At 37.8% G+C, this 25,988-nt stretch overlaps 1 protein-coding gene across 4 annotated transcripts in view; it reads right to left on the reverse strand.

Moving 5' to 3' along the window:
- The window catches only part of LOC131047040 (reticulon-like protein B16), a 50,451-nt gene that overhangs the window by 24,065 nt on the left and 398 nt on the right, over nucleotides 1-25,988 (reverse strand). The window contains exon 1 of one of the 4 annotated variants that reach the window (XM_057980836.2): nucleotides 25,820-25,976. The exons of the other annotated variants lie outside the window; for them this stretch is intronic. The gene's annotated coding sequence lies outside the window, so the exon portion shown is untranslated. Of the gene's footprint in view, nucleotides 1-25,819; nucleotides 25,977-25,988 lie in introns of those variants that run through there. 4 annotated transcript variants of the gene reach the window in all.

The raw sequence follows: 25,988 nt of genomic DNA on the forward strand, positions 1-25,988 counted from the left end.
GTATAGCTTGTTATTGGTATAACCTGTCACTGGTAAGAAGAGGATGTCAACCGGCATTGTCATCATTGGAGTCACCGGTACACAAGTTAGTGTTGGCTTGTGTTGGAGACATAAATTGGGATGTTGACTGGTGAGTAGACATTGGAGACGGTTGGCATTGCGGTTGGCATTATGGCAATGCCAACCGGTGAGTAATATGTTGGCAATGTGTTATTGCCAACCGGTAAGCATGGAACTGGTATGCAAGATGTGAAACACCAGGACTCCCACCGGATAAAGATGGTGTCACAGGATGAAGAGAAGACTGACAGAGAGTGTGCTCAACCGGATCATATGTGCCTGATTGAAGATGTATCTGCTCAATGCCAGTTAAGACATATCTGTGCAATGCCGGAAGTAGAATGAGTGACAAGGATCTACTCCAACCGCTAAGTGATAATGCTCTAGGATAAGACAGAGAAGTCAAAGGCAGGTGACTGAAGGCACGTACCGGATGAACAAGTGAAACACAAAGATGCCTCAGGTGCATGAAATAAAAGATATGCACCGATTCAGCAAGTGAAAGCATGATGAGTTACCGGTACAGAAAAGGAAGGATAAGTTTGTCACTTTGACAAACCAGTTGAGAGGAGAACCGATCTAATGAAGAAGGAGGGCAGGTTCAGCATTGCAGACAGAGAGTGCAACCGGAATGCTAATGGAGACAGTTGAAGATTGATGGCATGGTGTCATCAAGGTGGTTACCGGTAAGTATGTCAACCGGTAAGCGAGCAAAGTGCAGAAATGAAAGGCTCCTATTTGATGAAGATGAGCATGCTATGGATCGACAAGGTTGGTGACCGGGCGAATGTGATCCCACCTACAGAACAGAGATGAGCTAGCATGAAGGTTGATCGGTTAATGCATAACAGGCAGGGAAGATTGAACTGGCAAATGAACACCGGTAGCATGTTGGTCGGTGACTAAGTCTTAACCGTCACAAGTGACTGAGCTGAGCTGGATACCGACTGAGTTGCCACGTGGTCTCCAAGTGGCAAATGAATAGTGCATCATTGAAGTTGTCGGTGAGGTAGTTGGTGATTGGTTGACATTAATGTCGATAGCGTAAATCACGGATCGAGAGTAGAAGTTTGTGGCTCGAGGTAGGACGAACAATGGTGATCCATGCCGTGCTCTGATCGATGCTAGATGCCCTGGTGCAAAGCAAATTTGGACTAGCAACCTGTTGTGACATTTTCACACATCGCCCCATTGCAAATGGGGACTTTTTGCTTTCTAGGGTTTGTTTTCTAGGTCTTTTAGGGTTTTGTCAATTAGCCTTTGCATTTTGAGTGTCGCCAAGGGGATCACCTGGATAGCAGGTTCTGCTTGAGTTAGGTCAAGTTGGTGAGTGATGAAGTCTGAAAGTCCTGATCCTGAAATTTGGCTAAGTCTAAGAGTCCTGATCCTGAAATTTGGTTAAGTCTGGAATGTCCTGATTCTGAAATTTGACTAAATCTAGAAACTGAAAAACCTCCAAAAACTAGATTTTGCAATTTAACTCCTGGAGGTCTGAAACCACTCTCAAACATCCTGAAAGTATATATGGATATAACTTAAAGTACTTATACTTAAATGTTATATTCCATAAAATTATCTTGACAGAGAGTTCAAAAAGTCAAATCTCGCTCCTGACCCTTGCTGGAGGTCCAAAGCAAATCTCGCTCCTGACCCTTGCTATGGGTCCAGAGCGAAATTCATTATAGACATCATATGCCAACTCGCTTGAATTTGAAATCTTGTTCCTGGCCTTGAAAATGATCTTACCTTGCCCTGTGAAGTGGTTTGAAACTAAAAGATTGAGCAATTTAGCCTAGATTGTAAATTTCGCTCCTGACCCTCTCTAAGGGTCCAGGGCGAAAAAAGTCCTAATAGCACTTTCCTCCTAGAGATCAAATGAAATCAAACTCAAAACTCCAGTTAAAAATGCCGACTCCTAAGCCCGGAGGATCTACAAGTCGGTCGGCTCTCATCAAAGAAGATCAAGCAAGGATAAGGGCGACCTCCTCCAATCTAGCACCGACAAGGACGACCTTCTTCGGGCAAGCATTATCAGGAATAACTTCTTCCAATCCAGCATTCCAAGGCGAGGTACATCATCATCCTGCACATCAAAGACAAAAGAAGTCAGAGCAAGGGTTCGTTGAAGAAGCAGATAGTTTCAGAAGAGTTAATTAAAGCTAGCTTCTCAGCAACATCAAATTGGCATCAACCAAGTGTCAGATGAGTTGGCATCCCAATCATCACTCCTCCAGTCGGATTGGTCCACCTCAGCATGTCCAGATTCAATGTACCTAACTCATGAAAGGTGGCACAAACTTCTATGTACCTACCCCAACTATCCATTGGTCGATTTTTTCCAGAGAAGACATGTGTCCAATTAATGTAATTTTATCATTGGTCAAGCATTAAATGTTATGTAATGGTTGTAACAAACCCTAATTAGGGTTTTCATTATTGAATCTTGGCCATTGATCTCAAATTGATTTTAGCCATCGAGTTGTATTGTGGGCACTATATAGGCCCCGGCTCTTCATTTGTAAAGGAGAATAGAAGAGTTAGAAAGGAGTTAGTGAATAGAAAGTAGGGAGTGAATACTTAGAATAGTGAATTAGTCAGTTAATAATATAGCAATTAGAGTAGAGTAGAGAGAGAAGGCAAAGATTGTTGCCAAGATGTTGTAAAAGACTTGTAAAACTTCATTGAAGAAATGGTGAAATTTATGGGTCGATTCGACAATTTGCATGGTCTCTATACTTCTCATATTTGATTTCATGTTATTAGATGAGTGGAAGAAATGTGCTTGATTGATGGTGAAATTCGTATATCCATACTACTAGCAGTTTGTTGATTGCAGACTTGCCTTGTGTAGTCAACTGGAATCATTCAACTTAAGCTTAACTTCAGTTGTCGCTTCTTCATTGATATGCATCAGCCTGATGGTGTCTATGCCTGTAGTGATGATTTGAACATCATAAAGCTTTCTTTCGAAGATCGCACTAACCTTGTGGAGATGGTCCTGGGATGTCAAAACAAGATCTAGTTAGAATTTCATCAAAAATCATTCATTGCTCCTACATTCTTAGTATTGGAATTAGATCCTTTCCTCACCCTCGTCCTTTTTCCTTTTTTTCAAATCTAAGTCAGTAAAATCCTGTGTTCCCGCAACATTCAAAGCAAATCAGACATTTAGTCATCAAGTGTAAGTCCCCTTGTGATTCCAGCAAATCACATCATACCACAGAGAGCTTATCCACACATAGAGATCCTACAGAAAAGAACCTTGAAGTCATCCCGATTGATCCTTTTCGCGACATATTCAGCATTCGGAGGCTTTACTCAAGAGAGGATAAGGTACCCTTGGGTATTTTATTCTGTGTTTGATAGTGTACAAAATACACGTCAACACAACCGAGAGATCATTTAATATGTCTAACAGAAGCAGGCCGATGATCAGTTTGTCGTATTTGCTAAATATACCAAACGTGTTTTGGAAGCAACGAGGTTGGCAGTGATGGATGATCGGTTGTAGGTTGACTATCTCAGAGAAGAGATCCGATCTGATTTGAAACGCCTTGTGGTTGATGAAGGAACCCTAGCATGCCAAGTTTGAATGTCCTTGGTGGGAAAGCTAAAGTATAAAGATGCAAACCAGAGATCATAGAAGATGATGTTGCAGGCCGGATAGAGGAGAAGTAGAGCGCATCAGTGGTTCAATCCAGGTGTAATTGGTGAAGATCACAAACGACTGAGAGTGTGTGGAGATGCAACTGGCAAGAGGGCTTAAGAGGGGTTTAACTGGTAAGGTTAGAGTGATCGGTAAGTTGCAAAGAGTGCAGTAGTCAAGTGAACCGGTAGTGACAAGTTGCAATGGGTTAGTGTGAACGAAGAACCAGTAGAGATCAAAGAAGAGGTAGAGAGATTCAACCGGCAAGGGTTGAGGTAACCGGTGAACCAGTTGCAAAGTGTCAATTCTCCTAACCGGCAATGTCTGAACTGATAGGACTGAAGCAAAGAAACAGTGAAGAGATAAAACCGGTAGAGAGAGGATTCTACCAATAAGTCAAAGGGAGAGTGAAGGGAGATCCGGCAGAGCTGATGCAAAGAGCATAGAGCATCAGACAAAGATATGTGTGAGAGTTACAAAGCTCATTTGTGACAAGGCTGTTACTATTGTATTGATTTATTTCATTGTAATCACTGAGTTGGAGCTCAGTGTAGGGGTTGGTGCTCCTTGGGTTGGTGCCCTAAACTTTCTAATACAAGTGTTTATTGTGAGGCTGGATTGGAGCAGTAGACTCCAGCAGTTTTTCTCACCGAGGTTTTTCCCATGTTGGATTTTGCTCATACATACGGTGTTATATGATGTGTATTTGTGTGTGTTTGCATCTTGTTGTCCTCCCCTATCTCACCGGTATATTCACCTTGTGTTAGATCTGCTAACCGGTACACACACTTAGGATTAAAAAGGGTTAAGTTTAGAAACCACTGAATCACCCCCCCTCTCAGTGGCATCTTGTGTTCTACATGTTGGAGAGAAAACAGAAAGAAAGAAGAACAAAGATGAAAATAAAGAGGAGATGAATAAAATTCTTGTCCAAAGGCAAAGTTTATTCTACTTAGCACAAGCCAGATCCAGAATTGAAGGCAAATCCACAGGAAAAGTGTGTCCTAGCATAAAAATGGTCAAAATCTTGGCTAGCCAAAATTTGGCTAATTATGGGATATATTTCTTCATTGTGGCGAAGGCGCAGGGGAATTTTTCTCCAAAATCTTAGGCATTTGACAGAGTTTCCAGGCATGAAGAAAGGAAGTCTTCAGGCTTGGCGAAAATATACGAAGAAATTCCAGGCTTCTTGAAGGATTTCATCTCTTGAAGAATTAAAGACAAGCTCCCAATCAGAATCAGATGGTGGCATAAAGACTACAATTTTCCATACTTGGGCAATTTGTCGACACAAATTGGAGAATTCAAGGAGGACATTCAATTGTTCCAAAACAACATGTCCAGGTTCATTGAACACACTGCCTCTCAACAGGAGAAAGGGGTGCAATCCTAAAAAATAGCATCTTGTGCCACTTGTCTCTCATCCGACGTATATTTGACCAATTTTGGGAAACTTTGATTAGAGTTAGGTTGTTTTAATCTCGGACGTTGATTGGAAATCAATCCTGGCCATTGAATTGTAATTGGGGAGCCTATAAATTAAGCTCAACCCCTCATTTGAAAATTATGGGAGCATGTTGCAAAACATGTTGAGATAAGCAATTGTTGCTTAGGATTGCCAAAATAATAAGTAATGCATTGTTCGAATTGATGTTGATTATTTCCCTTATTTTGGAGTCTGAATGGTTCTCATCTCTCATCATAGTTTAGATTTTATTTTATGTACGTTAGATGAATGAAGGATTTGATAGTTTAGATTGGTGAAACTTTTGCTCATACTTTTGTTGGATGGATGATTTTCATTCAATGTATAAAGTTAGCCTGAGCTTTTGATGTGGACGCTTAACTTCTACTTTGAGTAACATTGTTCAATTGTTGGTATTATTCATATGGGAAAATCTTGAGCACAACCTTATAAGATTGCACATGCTTTGCGTAGTTGTCCAAGAGTGGCGAAACAAAGTGTTGTTTATTAGTTTCACCTAGTCTTTACCGTCTCTTGAATTATTCGAAATATATTAGAATTTCTAAACCCTTACCTCCTTTTCAATTTTCTTGAAATCCATGATCAAGAACCCGAACGATAAATCTCCATTGTGAATTGAACGAGCCAAGCGTAAGTCCCTTTGTGTATTACCAGCATATCACAATGCCCATTGAGTTTATCCACATGTCAATGTTGTTTTTATTGTAACTTAGATTCGAAAATAAAGCACATTTGTGTTGGGTTCTAAATGCTGATAGGCAACATTAGAACCCAACTAAAGAGGTCGGGCCCATGTTGCCTTTACTTAGCGTATAGCACCATCTTAAATGGGGCCTATGCATTGTAACGTGTGTGGTTGTTATTTAAAATATGGCGCCAATACTCTCTCAACCGACTCAACCTTGGGAGTCTATCCTCATATATATTGAGCACCATTTGATGCATTCAAAATACAATTACATTACATGCGATAATCATTCTGCAAGTGAGAAAATCAGAAAGAAAGAATTCTAAATGCGAAGTGAAGGAAGTGTGCATTGAGGCGATTGTTAATACAAGGGTGAACTTCAATAGAAGATGCGAATTGCAAGACATATGTGAAGCCAAAGACAATTTCCAGATCTATTCATCTGAAGATCATCTTGTTGTTACATGCAAAAGAGATTCAAGAGGTGTATTGCTGTGTGAAAGGCTTAGACAAATTGGTGTGCCACATCAAAACTACCAGCTAAGTAATGTACTCTTACAATTGGATATAATTCATAGTCAGATCTGAGGATCTATTGGCTAGGTTTTTCCTCCTAGGAGGTTTTCCCAGGGTATTTGTGTGTCGTGTTCGTTTTGCTCAATTTATGTTTATGTCGAAGTCTGAAAGTAATTAAACTAAACAGCAAATATATTGATTTAGTAATTAACTTCAGTTTTTCTGAGTATAGTTTAAATCTGAAAGTCTAAAATCAACATGGTATCAGAGCTATAGGTTAGATCAACCTTCAGATTTCAGTACTCTTTTATTTCCAGATTGTTTTTTCATTTTTTGTCAGGTCAATGGGGCTGAAAGTTGAAGATAGGCTTGATGGAAACCTCAACTTTGCTACATGGAAGGTCCGCATCCATATTGCCCTAGAAGAAGAAGAAGTTCAATTCATAGATGAAGAAAAGTTGACTGAACCTACAGATGCAGCTGAGCTAAAACAATTCAAAAGGAATGTTGTCAAAGCCAGAAAACTCATTATTGATTCAGTCAAAGATCACCTAGTCACCTCCATTTCCTCATTCACTACAGCAAGGGAAATGTTCATTCATCTTCAACGTACTTATGAAATCAACAATCTCAGTAGACCAATTACCTTAAGGCAGCAATTACTTAATATCAAGATGTCAAAGGAAGAATCTGCTATGTCTTATTTCATGAAGATTTTAGAACTAAAGAATCAACTAGGTACAATTGGACATAACATAAGAGACAAAGATATTGTCATGATTGCTCTAAATGGTCTACCAGACTCATGGGACTCTTTCATTCAAACCATAAGTGGAAGAACTGAATTACCTACTTCTGATCGTCTTAATAATGATTGCATTCATGAAGAGTCTCGTCTTATCACAAGAGGAAAACTCAAATGTCCTCAAGTGAATGATCAGCATGTACTTGCAGCCCAATGCAAGAAAGGTGGCCATTGGAAGAAGAATAATGCTAAGAGGAATAGAGATTTCAGATTATCAAATGCTCAGAATTATTGGAAGAAGCCAAGAGATCTCTATCGTGTTCGATACTTTAGAAGTGACAAATTTGGTCACTATGCTAAAGAATGTCAGAATGAACCTCCGCAAAGAGAAGCCAACCTAAATGAAGTCTCAAATCAAAATGAGGATTTCTTATTCATTTTTGCCCTGTCAAGCAACATTCTCACAAACTGTAACACATGGTTGATTGACAGTGGTGCTCCCAAACACATCACAGGCTATTGTGAGCATCTTTTAGACTTAGTAGAGAAAGATACCAGTCTACATGTAGTAATTGGTGATGATGCTAAATATTCGGTAAGAGGTTTTGGCACTACTTCTCTGAATTTAGACTCTGGTATTTCTCTTCACCTTAGTGACATCTTATCTGTCCCTGGAATTAAAAAAAAATTAATTTCCATTTCTGCTCTAGAAGAAAAAGGTTATCAAGTTGCATTTTCTGAGGGTAAAGTCCTTGCTTGGCCTAAGAAGGCTAGTTTTAAATTTGCTCGTGTAATTGGAAATAGATATGATAGTTTATACAAGCTCTCTGCTAACCCTGTTCAAGCCCTCATTAATGAGGCTCCCAAATCCTGTGAGCTATGGCAAAGAAGACTTGGACACTTACACTTTCAAGCACTTCCCTCCCTTGGAAAGATAGTCAAAGGTATGCCTAAACTCAGTCAAATTCATGATGGTACATGCAAAGGTTGTGCTATAGGTAAAAATGTTAAAAGTCTTTTTCATAAAAGTGAAAGTAGAGCTAAAGATAAACTAGAACTTGTTCCCTCTGATTTATGTGGTCCTATGTCTGTAGCATCTCTTAGTGGATTTCTTTATTATGTAATCTTCATAGATGATTTCTCTAGGAAAACTTGGATCTACTTCTTGAAATCTAAAGAATCCGATGAAGTCTTAAGTAGATTTAAAGAGTTTAAGGCATTGGCTGAAAACATCTCTGGTAAAAGAATTAAATGTTTAAGATCTGACAATGGAGGTGAGTATACCTCTGGTAGCTTTCATGATTTTTGTGTTGAGACAGAAATTAAGAGGGAGTTCTGTGTTCCATATAATCCTCAGCAAAATGGAGTTGCTGAAAGGAAGAATAGAACAATTGTTGAGGCTGCAAAGGCTATGATTCATGATCAAGATTTGCAGACTTTTCTATGGGCTGAGGCTTCGAGAACAACAGTATATATTCAGAATAGATGTCCTCACCGTGTTCTAAAGAATATGACTCCTGAAGAAGCCTTCACAAGATCCAAACCTGAGATCAGTCACTTAAGAATTTTTGGAAGTCCTGTATATGTCCATGTGCCCAAGGAAAATCAAACCAAGTTGGAGCCTTCTGGGAAGAAAGGAATACTAGTTGGCTACAGTGAATCCTCCAAGGCCTTAAGGATCTACATTCCAGGTCAAAGGTATGTTGAGGTAAGTAGGGATGTTACTTTTGAAGAAGATATTGCCTTCAAGAAATCAAAAGGTTCTCTTGTTATTGATGAAGTTAATGACGATCAAGATATGAATGTTGATACTAACCCTGAGATTTAGAGGGAGTCTGTTGAGCCTCCACCTCAAGAAGAGCATAATGATCCACCTGAGCCTATGGATCCCACTGATATACCTAGTGACATTGTTGTTGCAAAAAGAGGGCCACTTTGGGTGAGAAACACCATTCAAGAAGCTGAAAGATTTGCAGCTCCCAGTGGCACTTTCAGAGAAAGCAAGAGATCTCAAGTATTCTCCAACTAAATTGCATTAATGAGCAATCTCATTGAGTCTGAGCCACATAATGTTGAAGAAGCCTTGAGCCAACATGCCTGGAAGTTAGCTATGGATGAAGAATATCAGTCAATCATCAAGAATTATATTTGGGACATCATGCCTAGACCCAAAGGTAAGTCTGTTGTCTCTTCTGAGTGGTTATTTAAAATTAAACATAATGCTGATGGTAGTATTGAGATATATAAAGCTAGATTTGTAGCTCGTGGTTTTTCTCAAAAAGAAGGCATAGATTATGAAGAAACGTTTGCTCCTGTTGCTAGATATACTTCTATTAGAACTACAATAGCCATTGTTGCAGCTAAAGGTTGGAAGCTACATCACAAATGGATGCTAAGACTGCCTTCCTTAATGGTGTCATTGAGGAAGAAGTCTATATTGAACAACCTGAGGGTTATGAGATTCATGATAGAGAAACTCATGTTTGCAGATTGAAGAAAGCTCTATATGGCCTCAAACAGGCCCCTCGTGTTTGGTATGAAAGAATTGCTAAGTACTTGTTAAGTTTAGGGTTTTGTAAGAATGATGCTGACTCTAACATTTACTTTAAGGTATCTAATGATGAAATGCTCATTTTGGTTCTATATGTGGATGATTTGTTTCTTACTGGTGAAGATGAGCTTATTATTAGATGTAAGAAAGAATTAGCTTCAAAATTTGAAATGAAGGATTTAGGTCTAATGCATTATTTTCTAGGTCTAGAAGTATGGCAAAGATCTAACGAAATTTTTCTGAGTCAAGGAAAGTATACTATCGATATTTTGAAAAGATTTAGAATGATGGATTGTAAACCTATGTCTACTCCTATGGAATCTAACTTAAAAAAGTTGAGTGCTTTTGCAGCTAACTCTGATTTTGCAGATCCATCGGAGTACAAGCAGTTGATTGGATCATTGATGTATCTAGTTAACACTAGACCAGATATATGTTATGCAGTGAATGCCCTCAGCCAGTTCATGAGCATGCCTAAGCATGTTCATCTTGTTGCAGCCAAGCACATTCTGAGATACTTGCGAGGTACAGTTGGTCATGGGCTGAAGTATCCACTCAAAACTCCAATAACCTTGGAAGGTTACTCAGGTGCAGATTGGGCGGGAAGTGTCAAGGACAGGAAAAGCACCTCAGGAATTTGTTTTAACTTAGGATCCGCAGTGATCTCTTGGGCTTGCAGAAAACAATCCTCAGTTGCACTAAGTACTGCTGAAGCTGAGTATATTGCAGCAAGTGTTGCTTCTAGAGAAGCAGTGCGGCTTCATAAGCTTCTTGTTGGGTTGTTTGGACAACCTTGGGAACCTATAGTTATTCATTGTGATAATCAGAGTTGTATCAAGATGTTTGTCAATCCCGTGTTTCATGACATGTCAAAACATGTGGAAACTCATTATCACTTCATTTGAGATATGATGCAAAGAGGCGCCATTCAGCTGAAGTATGTCGACATTGATGAATAGGTTGCAGACATTCTAACCAAGCCTCTATCCAGAGTGAAGTTTGTGCACTTCAAAGATAGACTTGGTATTGTGGATAATGAAACCTTGGTTGAGAGGGAGTCTCAACCTCAGTGATGCATTGTGTTGCATCAACCACCCTCTGCGAGCAATGTAAGGTGGTAGTGTTATCTTCTCAGGGAGAAGAGTAATTTTTACCATGCTCCGCGGGCCATGTAAGATGGTAGAAAAGATCCTCTCCACCCTCTGCGGACAATGTAAGGTGGATCCATTCTTTGCTTGTGTGCAAGATGGAAGATTATGATGTTTTGACTCTGTAATTATTTCCTCCCTAAGTTAAGAGGGAGTGTTGTTTTTATTGTAACTTAGATTCGAAAATAAAGCACATTTGTGTTGGGTTCTAATTGCCGATAGGCAACATTAGAACCCAACTAAAGAGGTCGGACCCATGTTGCCTTTACTTAGCGTGTAGCACCAAATTAAATGGGGCCTATGCATTGTAACGTGTGTGGTTGTTATTTAAAATATGGCGCCAATACTCCTCTCAGCCGACTCAACCTTGAAGTCTATCCTCATATATATTGAGCACCATTTGATGCATTCAAAATACAATTACATTACATGCGATAATCATTCTGCAAGTGCGAAAATCAGAAAGAAAGAATTCTAAATGCGAAGTGAAGGAAGTGTGCATTGAGGCGATTGTTAATACATGGGTGAACTTCAATAGAAGATGCAAATTGCAAGACATATGTGAAGCCAAAGACAATTTCCAGATCTATTCATCTGAAGATCATCTTGTTGTTACATGCAAAACAGATTCAAGAGGTGTATTGTTGTGTGAAAGGCTTAGGCAAATTGGTGTGCCACATCAAAACTACCAGCTAAGTAATGTACTGTTACAATTGGATATAATTCATAGTCAGATCTGAGGATCTTTTGGCTGGGTTTTTCCTCCTAGGAGGTTTTCCCAAGGTATTTGTGTGTCATGTTCATTTTGCTCAATTTATGTTTATGTCTAAGTCTGAAAGTAATTAAACTAAACACCAAATATATTGATTTAGTAATTAACTTCAGTTTTTCTGAGTATAGTTTAAATTTGAAAGTCTAAAATCAACAATCAAGGCTTGGCAAAAGAAACCTTGGAATCGCCATATGATATTAGCATAAGCGGTGATTTTTCAAGAGAGGATAGAGTGTCTTTGGATATTTTATTCTAATATTCGATAGATGATAAAAAGACACCAACAGTACCCCATTTGACAAACCATCTTCTTTCCATCTATCAGATCACTCATGGGGAAACAAGGAAAACAATGGAGTTCACACCTGATTTGGCATTAGAGACTTGGAGACTAGAGCTATTATTGCTACAAGGAAGGTGGTTCATGCATCTCGGTTATATTCCTTTGGAGATTTTGTTACTCGTGATGAGATTGATTCTTCATATGTCGATCACGCTTCTTATGTTGATTCAGATATCGAGCAGAACTTTGGTTACTTCAACTTGGGTGTTCTCACATGTGATCCCATCATGAGCCTTGCATTTCATCTCCTCCTATTGATATCATGTCTACTATTGCACCTGATGATGTAAATGTTACTACGGTTTGGGCTTCTTGTGATTCAGTGCAGCAAGATATTCCTTGTCTTCCAGCTTCAGTTCCTTGGGATGACTACTTGACAAACATTGCAGGTTTGTTTGTGGAGTCCTACATTGTGATGAGCCTATGAATTGACCATATTATTTCATGTTTTATGATACTTTACCTCATGTTTATAATGTGCTTCCAAGTAATTTCCAAACATTACCGTGGTTTTGTGAAGCATTAACTAGGATTAATGGTGTTTGATATGCACATGTGTGTCTAGCTAGTTGATGCTAAATGATGATAGAATATTATATTAAATGGTTATTATTGAATGTAAAGTATTTTGGAATGATTAACATGTTGTTTTTGAGTGGTTTGAGCCATTCATATAGCTAGAAAGGAGGAGGCGCAAGTTGGTAATTGACAAATATAGTAGTTGACTATAAGTGTAGAAAAAGTCAAAAGATCAGTTTCAGTAAAATGGGCATATCTCACTCATTTCTTAACAAAATTCAGATTTTTAAAATGATCTGAAAGCTTAAAAGGAGATCTAAAAAGGGTTTAAACCGTTTGAGTTGATTCGCAATAGTTAATAAGCAGAATTCACCAGAAGTTGACTAAGACAAACTAGCAGATTTCCAGGCAACAGTTAAGGATTGAGTTCTAATTCAACTTGGACTCTTCTACCTCTTCATGAGTTTGTGTATTTGGAGTTATTAAAGTGAAGGAACATTGGAGAAGCTTGTGGAAACAAGATTTGATGATTCATAAATAATTATAACATGTTTTGTACAAATGTTCAGCCATGAGTGCATTTAATGGTTGTAGAGTTTGAAGAGGATTAGAACTCTCTCAACTCTTGTTAGTTTAATCTTTATTATCAATCAAGAGTAGAATAAGTCATCTCCTTGCTGTCACAGGAAAAATGACATTCGTAATAAGTTGTTGAGTTTGTAATTACTTCAACTCTCAAGCCTCAAGCATAAATTTGAGATTTTGTTGAGTTGTGAGTAATTAGTGTTGATAGTAGTGTTAAGAATAGTGTAGAGAGTATCCAGTTAGTGTTGAGTCTTGTTAATGGTGTCCAAGTTCAATTAGCAAGTCCAATATATGTCCATGTAATATTTGATTTGCAATAAGAAGATTATTTGAGCATTGAAGCTTGTTTATTGAAGATGGAATGCAAATAACAGATTGAAATAAACAAGCAGGGGCCACTTAAAGAAGTGTGATTTCATCATAGTTTAGATTTGTAGTAGCTTACATTTTTATTCATTATGTTTTACTTTTATTAGTGAGTTGGTTATGATAGGTTTTGTTTTCAGCATATTCAATTTCACTAGTTTTAGAGCAGTCATCCTGCAGCCACTGCTATTGCAAATAACCAGTCTTCTTGCAGCCACTGTTGTTGCAAATAACCAATCTTCTTGCAGCCACTGTTGTTGCAAATAACCAGTCTTCCTGCAACCACTGCTGTGTAGTTAGTTTTATTTCCAACATTGTCATGTTTTCAATTCAGTTTATTATTCTAAGTTTATTTGCTATACACAATTGAAATAACAACTTAGAAGGCTTAGAAGGCTTCCATAGTGCATATACAGTGTTGTCTCATTTCAAGTTCACGTCCCTGGGTTGATAATTAAATGTAGCTTCTAGTTCATGAAAGGTTGCTTAGTGTGGATAAAAATCTCTAAGTTGTGAATTAGTATTCCAACCTCAATTGCAATTAAAAAGCTCAACATTTTTTGTGCCGTTGTCGAGGATGAGTCAAGCTATGAGAGTTGTGAGATTTTGCCAAGATCAAGAGCTCAATGAAAAGTACAATAGAGAGACAAAATAGATGATAAGAACAAACTATATTCTATCAAGATGAAAATATTGATCAACTGGATCATCAAAAGTTACATACAATGAATATGAGCCTGCTTATATAGGCAAGGCTATATGGATATGTGAGCACACAAACATGACATGTGGCTCAATAAGAAACAAGGGTAGGTAGGAAATAGGTGTGGTAAGTAAGAGAAACAATATAATATTCCACATGAGGTGGATCACCCACTGAATGTGGAATGTAACAAGAAGATAAGACCACAAAAGGTGGAAATTCTCCTACACACACTATCCCAATGTGGCACAAACACCCAAGTGTCTCATACCCAAACTACTATGAAATGCATTATCCTAAGTAAACTTAAGTAAGGTGTAATAATATTATAATATCCAACATGAATAATTAATTACACTAACGCCCCCCCTTAAGTGCAACTTAGGGGAATGCACTTAAGTCTACAATGCAACTAAGCAATGCAAGATGGGTCCCGGCTACTAGGCCATGTTAGGTACCCATGTACAAATGCAAATGCATGCAAACCAACGCAATGAAATCTCTCACAAACCAAGGAAAGAGAGAAAAACCCAATGGGAAAAAACCCTCCCCCAAAAGAGAGATGAAAACTATATACATAGAACTCTCATAGAAGTATGAGAAGGACAAAACCCCATGTGAGGAAAATGTCCCCCCCATATGAGAGAAGAAGAGAAGCTAGGTAGCCCCACCTCAATGTAGAATCTGCACCAATGGTAGAAGCTCGAAGATGAATGAAGAAACTACTACACAAACGTCGAACAACATTCTTCCCCTTAGGGAGAAACAAAACCAAAGGTGTATCCATGAAGTCTCCACAATCATGAAGAGAAGATGTAGGAAAAAAATTCATGATGAATTAAATCTCTGAAAACTGCTCAAGTGTCCCCATGTCAATGTTGAAGGTTACCCCCTCCAAAGGTGGTGAACAGCTTCACACTGCTGAAAAAGGCACTCCAAGATCTAGTGGAGAAGAATGTAGAACAATATCCAAAGACTTACGTCTCCTCAAAGAATAAAGAGACCTCCTCCAACTGTTGTACAAAAGTATCCACAATCATGTCAGCCTCGAAAGAAGGATCATGTAGAGAATGCACAAGAGGGTCAGAGTGTTCCCTCGCAACAATCGAAGAAGGATCATCTTCATCAAAGAGAAGATGAATCTCATCAATGATGTCTCCCAAATCTGCAATGTAGGACTCCACAAACAAACCTGCAATGTCTGTCAAGTTGTCATCCCAATGAACTGAAGCTGGAAGACATAAAATATCTTGCTGCACTGGATCACTAGAAGGCAAAGCTGTCGCACTAGCTGCATCATCAGGTGCAATAGGTGATGTGATATCAATAGGAGGAAATGAAATGCAAGGCTCAAGAACGGGGTCACATGTGAGAATCCCCAAGTTCAAGTACCCAAAGTTCTCTTCAAAATCTAAATCATCAACACAGGAATAATCAACCTCATCAATAGGACCAAAATGTGAAAAAGAGTACAACCGAGATGCATGATCAACCACCCCAGTCGCAAGGATAACTGAATCAAGTGTAAACTCCACAGTTTTCTTAGTTGCCCCATGTGTGATTTGATAGATGGAAAGAAGATTGTTTGTCAAGTGGGGTACACACAACACATCATTGAAAGAGTTATCCCCAATGGCAATAGATCCTTTCCCAATCACATCCATGTATGTATGATTGCCCATCAAAATCTGCGGCATGTGGCAAGGCTCAAATGAAAAGAATATAGACTGCGAAGATGCCATATGATGAGAAGCCCCTGAATCTAGAAGCCATCTCCCTGAATCATGACTTGTAGTAGCACAAAGAGCTTGTCCTTTTCCTTTATCTTTCCCAAAAGAGTGATCCTTTCCTTTATCCTTTTCTTTGGAAGCCGAAGTAGACATTCTAGAAGGTAGGTTGATTTTGTTCTTCTCAAGAAGATTCTTCAACTCATCAATATCCTTCTTGTAACAATGATGTTCATCATGTCTTGAATTCTTGCAATATGCACAGAAAAGATTGTCCTTATATGATTTCCTCTTAGGTGAGACACCTTGTTGTGGAGAGGAGGATTGTGCTCCATCTTGTTGTGGTTTAGACTTAGGTTGCTTGTGATTCTTGCCTTTTCCTTGATTGCTTTGATTCCCCTTATTAGCCACCAAAGCTTGTGAATTTGAAGATTTGAGAATCCCCATCTTGGTCAACTTAGATTGCTCAAGTATCAACATCTCCGTGAATGCATCAAATGAGGGAGAAGTGTAAGAGGAACCTTGAGCTAACCTATGGGTGTGAAAGCTAAATACAAAGGCTGCATACTCTAAAGGAAGCTTGTCCAACAAGTTATAAACCAATTGAGCATCATTTTTGTCAATTCCACAATCCTTTGGCTTTGCTCTTAGCTCAATTGCTTTTGTGACATAATCTTGGATTGTATCAAAATCCTTGGGATCCAAAGTTGTGAGTTCACTATCAAGCTTGTAGCCCTTAATCTCATCAACTTGGCCATACAATTTGTCATAAATATCGCAAACCTCTTTAATTGTAGTACACTTATCAATGTGAAAAATGAAGTCATATGATACATACTTTCTCAATGTTCCAAGTGTCATAGCATTCTTAGTGAGCCATTCAATTTGAGCATTAGGATCAGGTGGTGTTGTAATAGTTCCATTTACATAATGAGTGAGATCTTTTTCCATTAGTTTACTCCATGCCTTTATCTTCCATGATGCATAATTATGAGCAGTTAAAAGTGGAAATTTAGGAGAACCCATAGCACCAAAATGAAAAAACACAAGATAGAGAGAGGCACAATCACACAAGACACCCTCCAAATTAATCAATCAAGAAACCCCCCCCCCCCCCACACCCCCCCCCAAAATGGTGATTTGGCACTTTATACTTAGCGCGTATACAATGGGCCACTTGCAAAACAAGGCAAGGTGGATGTTTGATTTCAATCTTACAACTGCCTCAAATAGGCTATAAAAGACTCCAACAAATTCTGGTAGTGATCTAAACTAAGATCCAAGCAAAATGCAAGTACCAAATAGGCCAAAAATGACCAAATACTGAAAGTACAATTTCTACTCAAAATCACTGCAAACTAATGGCAGATTATGAAAGTAGACGAAAAATTATGCACTTTCAAAAAAAACGGCACCTGAAAAGGAGGTCGTATGACCCCAAACAAAGCCTCTGAAGTTGCAAAATCTGGGATTAGACAGGTACAGTCATGAAAATTTGCAGATTTTGAAAAATTCGTCCATCAAAATCAAAAATTCCTCAACCTCTACGAATAGCACGAAATTATAGCCCATTTCAAAAAAAATTGCACAAAAAAGGAGCAAATATGAGCAAGTTACAAGCATTTGAAGTTGAACGTACAAATTGCAGAGGTGGCATCCGCATGGCTGCTGACGTGGCAGACTAATCAAATTAAATATCTCCACATGGCATCCACAGTGTGCAAGTGTGCCTGCGTGGATGAGGGAGTGCTGCATGGCGGCAATTCGGAGACCGTGATGGGAGCCCGCGTGGCGAGGACCGGAGGCGTTGGGGTTGTCGGCGGCAGCGCGGGCCGGAAGTAGTCACCAGAGCACGGGCAACTAAACGTGGAGCGAGTACCGGAGGGCGACCAGCGGGCAGCCAGAGGACGTGCAGCAGGATCAAGTCGAAGGAAAGACTGCCAGGGGCCGTAGAAAAAAGCGGGGACTGGTCGTGGTACTGGAGGTCGGCGGTGGTAATGGAGGTTCCTGCAGAAGCAGGGTACGGTGTACGACGGTGGGGACAGAGATTTTCCCCCCCCCCGTAAAACAAAATAATTTTTTTTATTTGTTTTTAATTTTTTTTAAAAAATTTTACATATTTAAAACAAAAGTGCGAATTGAAAAAATAAATAAGATTTACAATATATATTTGCAGAAAAAAAAAAAATTTAAATCCGTACCGTACTCAAATTGGGCAAAATTTTTCTCCAAGCCCCAAAATTCACTTTTTACCAAAAAAGGCCAACTTTATAGTCAATTTTCATGGAAACCACCTCCTAGACTCAATCGTGATGTCCAAATCGCCATTAGACACCCCCAAAAATAGCAGATCCCCAAATCCGAAAATAGAAGACTCCAAAAACGTCTCTTCAAGACAAATCAAAGAAACCCTTTAGACTCTGATACCATGTGACATTTTGCCAAGATCAAGAGCTCAATAAAAAGTACAATAGAGAGACAAAATAGATGATAAGAATAAACTGTATTCTATCAAGATGAAAATACTGATCAACTGGATCATCAAAAGTTACATACAATGAATATGAGTCTGCTTATAGAGGCAAGTCTATATGGATATGTGAGCACACAAACATGACATGTAGCTCAATAAGAAACAAAGCTAGGTAAGAAATAGGTGTGGTAGGTAGGAGAAACAATATAATATTCCACATGAGGTGGATCACCCACTGAATGTGGAATGTAACAACTAGGACCACAAAAGGTGGAAATTCTCCTACACACACTATCCCAATGTGGTACAAACACCCAAGTGTCTCATATCCAAACTATTATGAAATGCATTATCCTAAGTAAACTTAAGTAAGGTGTAATAATATCCAACATGAATAATTAATTACACCAACAAGAGTCCATAAGTTGTGAATTAGTATTCCAACCTCAATTGCAATTAAAAAGCTCAACACATTGCAAATTTGGGAGACATCGTTGATGACATTCATCTTCTCTTTAATGAAGATGATACTTCTTCAAATGTTGTGAGCGATCACTCTGACCCTCTTGTTCATTCTCTACATGATCATTCTTTCGAGGTTGACATGATTGTGGATTCTTATGTACAAATTTGGAGGAGGTCTCTTTATCCTTAGAAGAGACATGTGAGTCTTTGGATCATGTTCTTCATTCATCCCCACTAGATCTTGGATTGCCTTTTTCAGCAGTGTGCATCTATACACCTGATTTGGAAGGGGTAACTTTCAGCATTGACATGGAGACACTTGAGCAGGTTTCAAAGACTCCATATATCTCAAGTTTTTTTCCTACATCTTTGGTTTTGTTTCTTCTTGAGGGGAGGAACGTTGTTTGACGATTGTGGAGCAGTTTCTTCATTCAGTTTCGAGCTTCTACCATTGGTGCAGATTCTACATTGAGGGGGGGCTACTTGGTCTCTCTTCTTCTCTCTTATGTGGGGGACTTTTTCTTCACATGGGGTTTTGCCCTTCTCATACTTCTTTGAGAGTTCTTTCATATAGTTTTCACCTCTCTTTTGGGGGGGAGTTTTTCCCACGTGGTTTTCTCCCTTTCTCAATTTGTGAGAGATTGCATTGGTTTGATTGCATTGCATTTGTACATGGGCACCTAACATAACATGGCTTAGCAGCCGAGACCCATCTTGCATTGTTAGCTTGAGTCTACCTCCTAAGTTGCACTTAAGGGGGGGTGTTGGTGTATATTATATCTCATAATTACACTTTACTTAAGTTGACTTAGGATAATGCATCTCATAGTAGTTTGCATATGAGACACTCAGGGAAGTGTGCACATAGAGATGATGCATGTAGGAGAAATTCCACCTTTTGTGTTCCACCTTCGATGGGTGATCCACATCTTGTGGAATATTTTATTATTTTTCCTACCTACCCTCACCTACCCTTGTTTCTCATTTAGCCACATGTCATGATTACATGCTCACATATCCATATATCCTTTGCTTTTATAAGTAGGCTCATCTTACATTGTATGTAATGATCTAGTTGATCTTATTTTGCATCTTGATTAGAATACAGTTTATTTTGTCTCTCTTTTGTGCTATTCATTGTGCTCTAGATCTTGGCAATATTTGACAAATTCTTGCAAAGACTACATTCATCATTGAGTAAAAAATTGGCAACCTGAAATATAAGGTTTTGGAAGTCTGCCATAGCAACATAAAGAAATGTTTAACAAAGGTGATGAAGCCGAACCAGCAAATGAATTTGCATCTAAGTTTGAGGGTAAAAACCCTCGATGGCAAAAACATTTTGTTATGGTTATGGTTAACGGTGAACGGAAGAAATGAAAGGCTTCCGATTATTGCTATTGTCATAGTCATTTCAAGCACCAATGCTTCAAGAAGAAGCAAGATATGAACAAAGGTAAACCATGAACTATGATGGTTGTTGCAGCTATTGAAGATGATGATGAAAGTCACGGATTGTTTTCAGCAAATGCTTCCAAATATGTCAAAATGATGATGTCTAGATCATCAATATAGGTGCTACTTGCCACATGACTGGTAATATTGACAACTTGAGAAATGTAACAAAGCAATCTAGAGAGACTTACATTAAGAGATGATTCAAAACTACTTGTTGAAGGGGTTGACAGAGCTCTTCTCGATGTTCCAAATCAAGGTAAAATAAGTATTGATAATGTTTTACTTGTTCCATGACATAAAAAGTATCTTATCTCAGTCAGCTAGATCACTGCCAAAAAAGTGAAGGTCATATTTGAACAAGGAACTTGTAAAGTGTTTGACAATAGGAAAAAATTGGTATATGATGGATATATGAAAGGATGACCATTTAACGTGAGGACAAACTCCTCTAATGCCTTAGTTTCAAGCATTGCTTCAAGAAATCAGTTGTGGCATGAAAGGCTTGGCCATATTAACCTCAGGTCGCTGAAGGAAATGTTCAATCAAGATGTATAGTATATGGCCTTCCACACATCACCATAGCAAAGTATTTTTCTGAAGCCTATGTTATGGGGATACAACACAGAGAAAAGTTGATTTTGGAAAAGCCTAAACAGCCTCCAAGAGTTCATTCTGATATTTGTGGACTGATGAAGCTAGTTTCCATAGGCAAGTCTTGATAATCGCGACATTCATCAACTTGAAAGGTATGGGTTTATTTAAGCATTTGATGTTTTCAAGAAGTTTATACACCAAGTTGAAAATGAATGTGATTAAAAATTAAAATGCTGAATCAGATAGTGGAGAGGAAGTATACCTCAAACAAATCTGTCAACTTTTGAAAAAAACAGTAATCAAGAGGCAGCTCTTGGCTACATAAACTCCACCACAAAATGGAGTGACTGAAAGAATGAACGAGGCACAAAGAAAAAGCTATACCAATGCTCAAGACTTGTAATATTCAGGATAAATTATGGTGAGAAGTAGTTTGTGCAGTAGCTTATTTGATCCAATGAAGTTTGACTATAAGTTTGGAAAGGTCTCTTTCAAAAAAAGCATTGTCAGGCAGAAAACCATTGGTTAAGCATTTGAGATTCTTTTGGAAGCATTGCCTAAAGATACATTCCAAGAGAAAAGCTAATGAAGTTCTAATAAGAGTCAAAAATTGCCTACCAATAGTACAACTCCAAGGCAAACAAAAATCACATCTCTGGAGATGTCATTTTCAAGGAAGAGCCTCATCATCCGATTATTTGTTGAGTTGATTTGTCAGATCACCCAAAAAGGTTAAGCTAAACTCAGAAAGCATTACTGAGTCAATAGAAGAAAGAGAAGGTATTGATGAGCCACATGTAGACTCATTGTCCACTCCACAATCACATGTTCCTCTAAATAGATTAGAACGTGCAAGCAGAATACCCATCAGATTGCAAGACTGAGGTCAACTATGCGTTGATGACAATTGATCTAAGTGCTCATGAACAAACACTTTTAATGAAGCAATAAAATAAGGAAAATGGCAAAGTGCTATGAATCAAGAGATGGATTCAATTCATTGGAAGCAGACATGGGAGTTGGGACCTTTGCTTGTTGATAAAGAATCTATTGATTGTAAATAAGTGTTCAAAATCAAGTTTAGATCTGATGGCTCAGTTGACAAGCACAAAGCAAGATTGGTAGCTAGAGGCTACAAACAAATTGAAGCTGTTGACTACAAGGAAAACTTGGCTCTAGTCACAAAGATGATAATAGTTAGAATGTTGATAGCATTTGCTTCCTAGCATGATTCAAAAATCCACAAAATGGATGTGAAAGTGCATTTCTAAATGGACATTTGACAAAAGATGTAATGTCCCCCACTAGGTTTAGGCATGTTTTAACAATATTAATCTATTTCAATATACTTATGACTCAACTAAATATATTAGGAGACAATTCCACCTTAGCCTGAATCAAATCAGTGATATTCCACAGCTCAATCAATTAACTATTAATAAATAAATTGTTCATCTATCATACATCGATAGGTCTTAATAAAAGTGTCAGACCAATTGTAATGTCCCCTACTTGAGAACATCTCTTTTCCCAACTTCTTAAATACTGACAGACGTAACAGAAAAAACATATTCTTCTTTCTGATATTAACTTAAGAATTCTTCTGATTTATATCCTAATATTTATTTGTCCGATCAAAGCATTATATATATATACTTTCATCTATGTTCAGATATTATTATTAATTACTGCAGAGTAGTTACCAGATGGTATTATAATAATTTATAATTATTATATCATTATTAATATTCATAATATTATTAAATTCTACATAAGAACATCAACGGTCTTATATGTTAATCATCCATACCAAGCACGTCCCTATGCATACCACTAAGGACAAGGATGATACTGCCTGTAACTTAATAACAGTTCTGATCTGATCCAATCCATTCGATGGTTGCAGATCATATATATTCCTTCTCCCTGCCTCCCTCTTATCACCTTGCTCAATCGTTATTTATATCTTAACATCAAGGAGTCATACCCTTTGGATATTAAGAAGACATACCTTCTAATTGCAACCCTCCACTTAATTAATATTCCTTTCTCTAAATCACACTTGATGAGGAAACATTACTTACTATAATCAAGTGGCAGCCTTGACAGATACAATGAAATCGTAACAACTTAGCAAGATCGCACCCTTTCAAGACAATCGCACCTCTTTGTAACTGAATTACTATTGTTTCAAGTCACATCGCAGCCTTTGGTATAATTCTTAACAAACAATTAGTATTAATCATTGTCTCTCATTTATAGTAGTTCAATGCCCTTTCACCCGAAACAATTGCTGATTGTATGTAATCGCACCCAATAAGGGAGTTGTGTTTGGCGTCAATAATGGTCAATCTATATATACTGTCGTTGTCTCTGATTTTGTATGTGGATACATACATGTGCTCATATCATTCATATATATATATATTAAGGAACATTAATTTAATAATAGTAATATTAATTAATAAATATTGATAATATTATTAGTAATAAATATTAAATAATAATATTTAATAATTTCAAATAATTATTCGTTGATAAATATTATATTAATTAATAATAATTGTTTCATTTATGCTATATATATAGATCAAGGAGGGGACATGACAAAAGAGGTATACGTGGCATAGCCCCCTAGGTTTGTTGGAAAGGGAAAGAATCATGTGGTATGTTGCCTAAAAAAGGCATTATATGGTTTAAAACAGGCTCCACAAGCCTAGTGTTCAAAAATTTATCAGTACTTTCTTCAAAGGGGATTTCATAAATGTCACCAAAAAATGCATTATATGGTAAAACTTCACTTGGTATTCAAAAATTGATAAGTACTTTCTTCAAAAGAGATTTCAAAAATTTGATGCTAATCCACACTTGTACATTAAGATTTTTGGTCACAAGATACTCTTCATCGTGTTGTACGTTGATGATTTTCTTAGCACTAGGAATGATCAATAACTTATACATGAAGTGAAAGAAAATTTGAAAGACCAATTTTGAAATGTCCAATATTGAATTACCTTGTTACTTTGGAGTTGAAGTGTAGCCAACACATAAAATGTATCCCCCTTAGACCAAAATTCTCACATGGTTCAAAATGCAAGACTAAGCTTTTCACCAATACCAATGGAGACAAGTAATAAGTTGACTAAAGACCTAGATGGTAAGGCAATTAATGAAACACTATATAGGAGTTCAGTAGGAAAACTGATTTACTTGACTATTACTCATCCAAACATATATTATTCAGTTGGAATCTTGTCCCAAATCATGACTCATCCAAAACAAAGTAATTAGTAAGGTGCAAAATGAGGTCTAAGACTTTTGTTACCGCTTCACTCTTGGATCTGCCATTATTTCATGGAGTTATAAGAAGCAACCTAATGCTGCATTGGCATCCACTGAAGCAAAGTAGAAATCAGTTGCTTCAACAACATGTGAAGCAATATGGCTCAGACAGTTTCCTAAGGATCTTTGACACCAACAACCTGATCCCACAATTATGCATTGTGATAATCAAAACGTGTTGAAGATATCCAAGAATCCAGTGCTCCATGCTTGCACAAAGAATATCAAAGTACATCATGACTTCATTCATGAGCATCTCCTCAACAAGGAAATTGAGCTAGTTTATAAACCAACCAATGAGCAGCTTGGAGATGTCTTCAACAAGCCTTTGAGCAAAGATAAGTTTGTATGCTTTCGAAAAACCATTGATGTTAAACATTCTTCATTTAGACATGTGTAGCTAATAAACCTGTTGCCAGCGCTGATATATAGTTGTTTTGTGTGATGAAACAAAATCTATGTGGGAGTGTTTAAAATATAAACTCTATTTCATCACAATCCCTAAGCATCTGTCACATAGAGACACGTCTGTCTATATAGTTTGCCTATTTAAAGGATCTTTGGATCACATAGAACAAATCTATTCAAAGCTCTCCAATTTCAACGGTCAACATGTTGGCTGTCTGACTCTGTTTTCTGAAATGGGCATTATCTACATCAAATATAACTTTATTCCTGCAACAACGAAATCTCAGGCTAACGCATGTGCTAAAAACAAGGAATCACAAAACCAATTGAAATCGAATAAACTTTAACCTTGCAACTTTTAAATGTAAGAAACTAAAGTAACCAGTTAAGAGCCTCTGTACCAAACCCGCTTTGAAATGAAAACCTCGTTACAAATGATGCATCGTCCTTGCACCAGAAAGCTCACTGAAATCAATTACCCATTTGCATCACTTGACTTCCAAACAGTCTAAAGGCAAAAACAACTTGGGAATGCTTCCAAAACAAATTGCCCACTAAAATATCGTGCCAAAAACCATATCAAAATTGAATAGTTATTTCAACCCTTCCGCTGAAGGCCTTCCCTACCACTTACCCAACAAACAAACCACAAAATAAATCAGAACAATGGGATATTTCACCGGTCTGTCCAGATACGCCTGACCTTGATGCAACGATGACACGGGAAGTGGTAAGATAACTAGGGTTTTTCTTTAGTTAGTTACCTTCTATTTTCGAATTACTTTTATGATTCTCTTGTATTAGAGTACTTAGAATCTGGATAGTTGTAGAGAAAATCCAATAGGCAGAACACTCTCCTGTTACCGATGTATGTAATTCGGCCAAATTTTATGAAGTCGTAAGCAAAATAGTGTTTTGCAGCCGCTTCTGTTGTTATTGATTTATGATTAATTTCTTTTCAGTTTCTACGAGCCGCATTAAGTTTTATTTTGTGTGTTATAGCTTAACAATCCAGGAAAATACAGATCATTCGATGCGCTACTTCAGACATAAATTAATAAATAAATAAAGAAATGCTCATCTCAACCACTCTATTAAGTCACATTAAAATTAAAATTTACCCATCTCAGCCCATGAATCAGTCAGCATCCAAGAAACAAAACCCAAATCGAAAATCGTAAATTCAAATGCCCATTTAAATCTAGCCCCAACAATCATACTCACACTAATTATCCACTCCACCTCATTGTATCATTGAAAGATTTTGAAGTCCTAAAAAAAATTTACATAAACCCAATTGAGCCTCTTTTCTCCAAATCTGTCAAATTCAAATGTTATATCAACCAGACAATGAAAGAGACAAAGCGAGATAAAAGAAATGGATGTCTCAGGG

The sequence above is a fragment of the Cryptomeria japonica genome, chromosome 7 (genome assembly GCF_030272615.1).
Source record: "Cryptomeria japonica chromosome 7, Sugi_1.0, whole genome shotgun sequence".
NCBI lineage: Eukaryota > Viridiplantae > Streptophyta > Pinopsida > Cupressales > Cupressaceae > Cryptomeria > Cryptomeria japonica.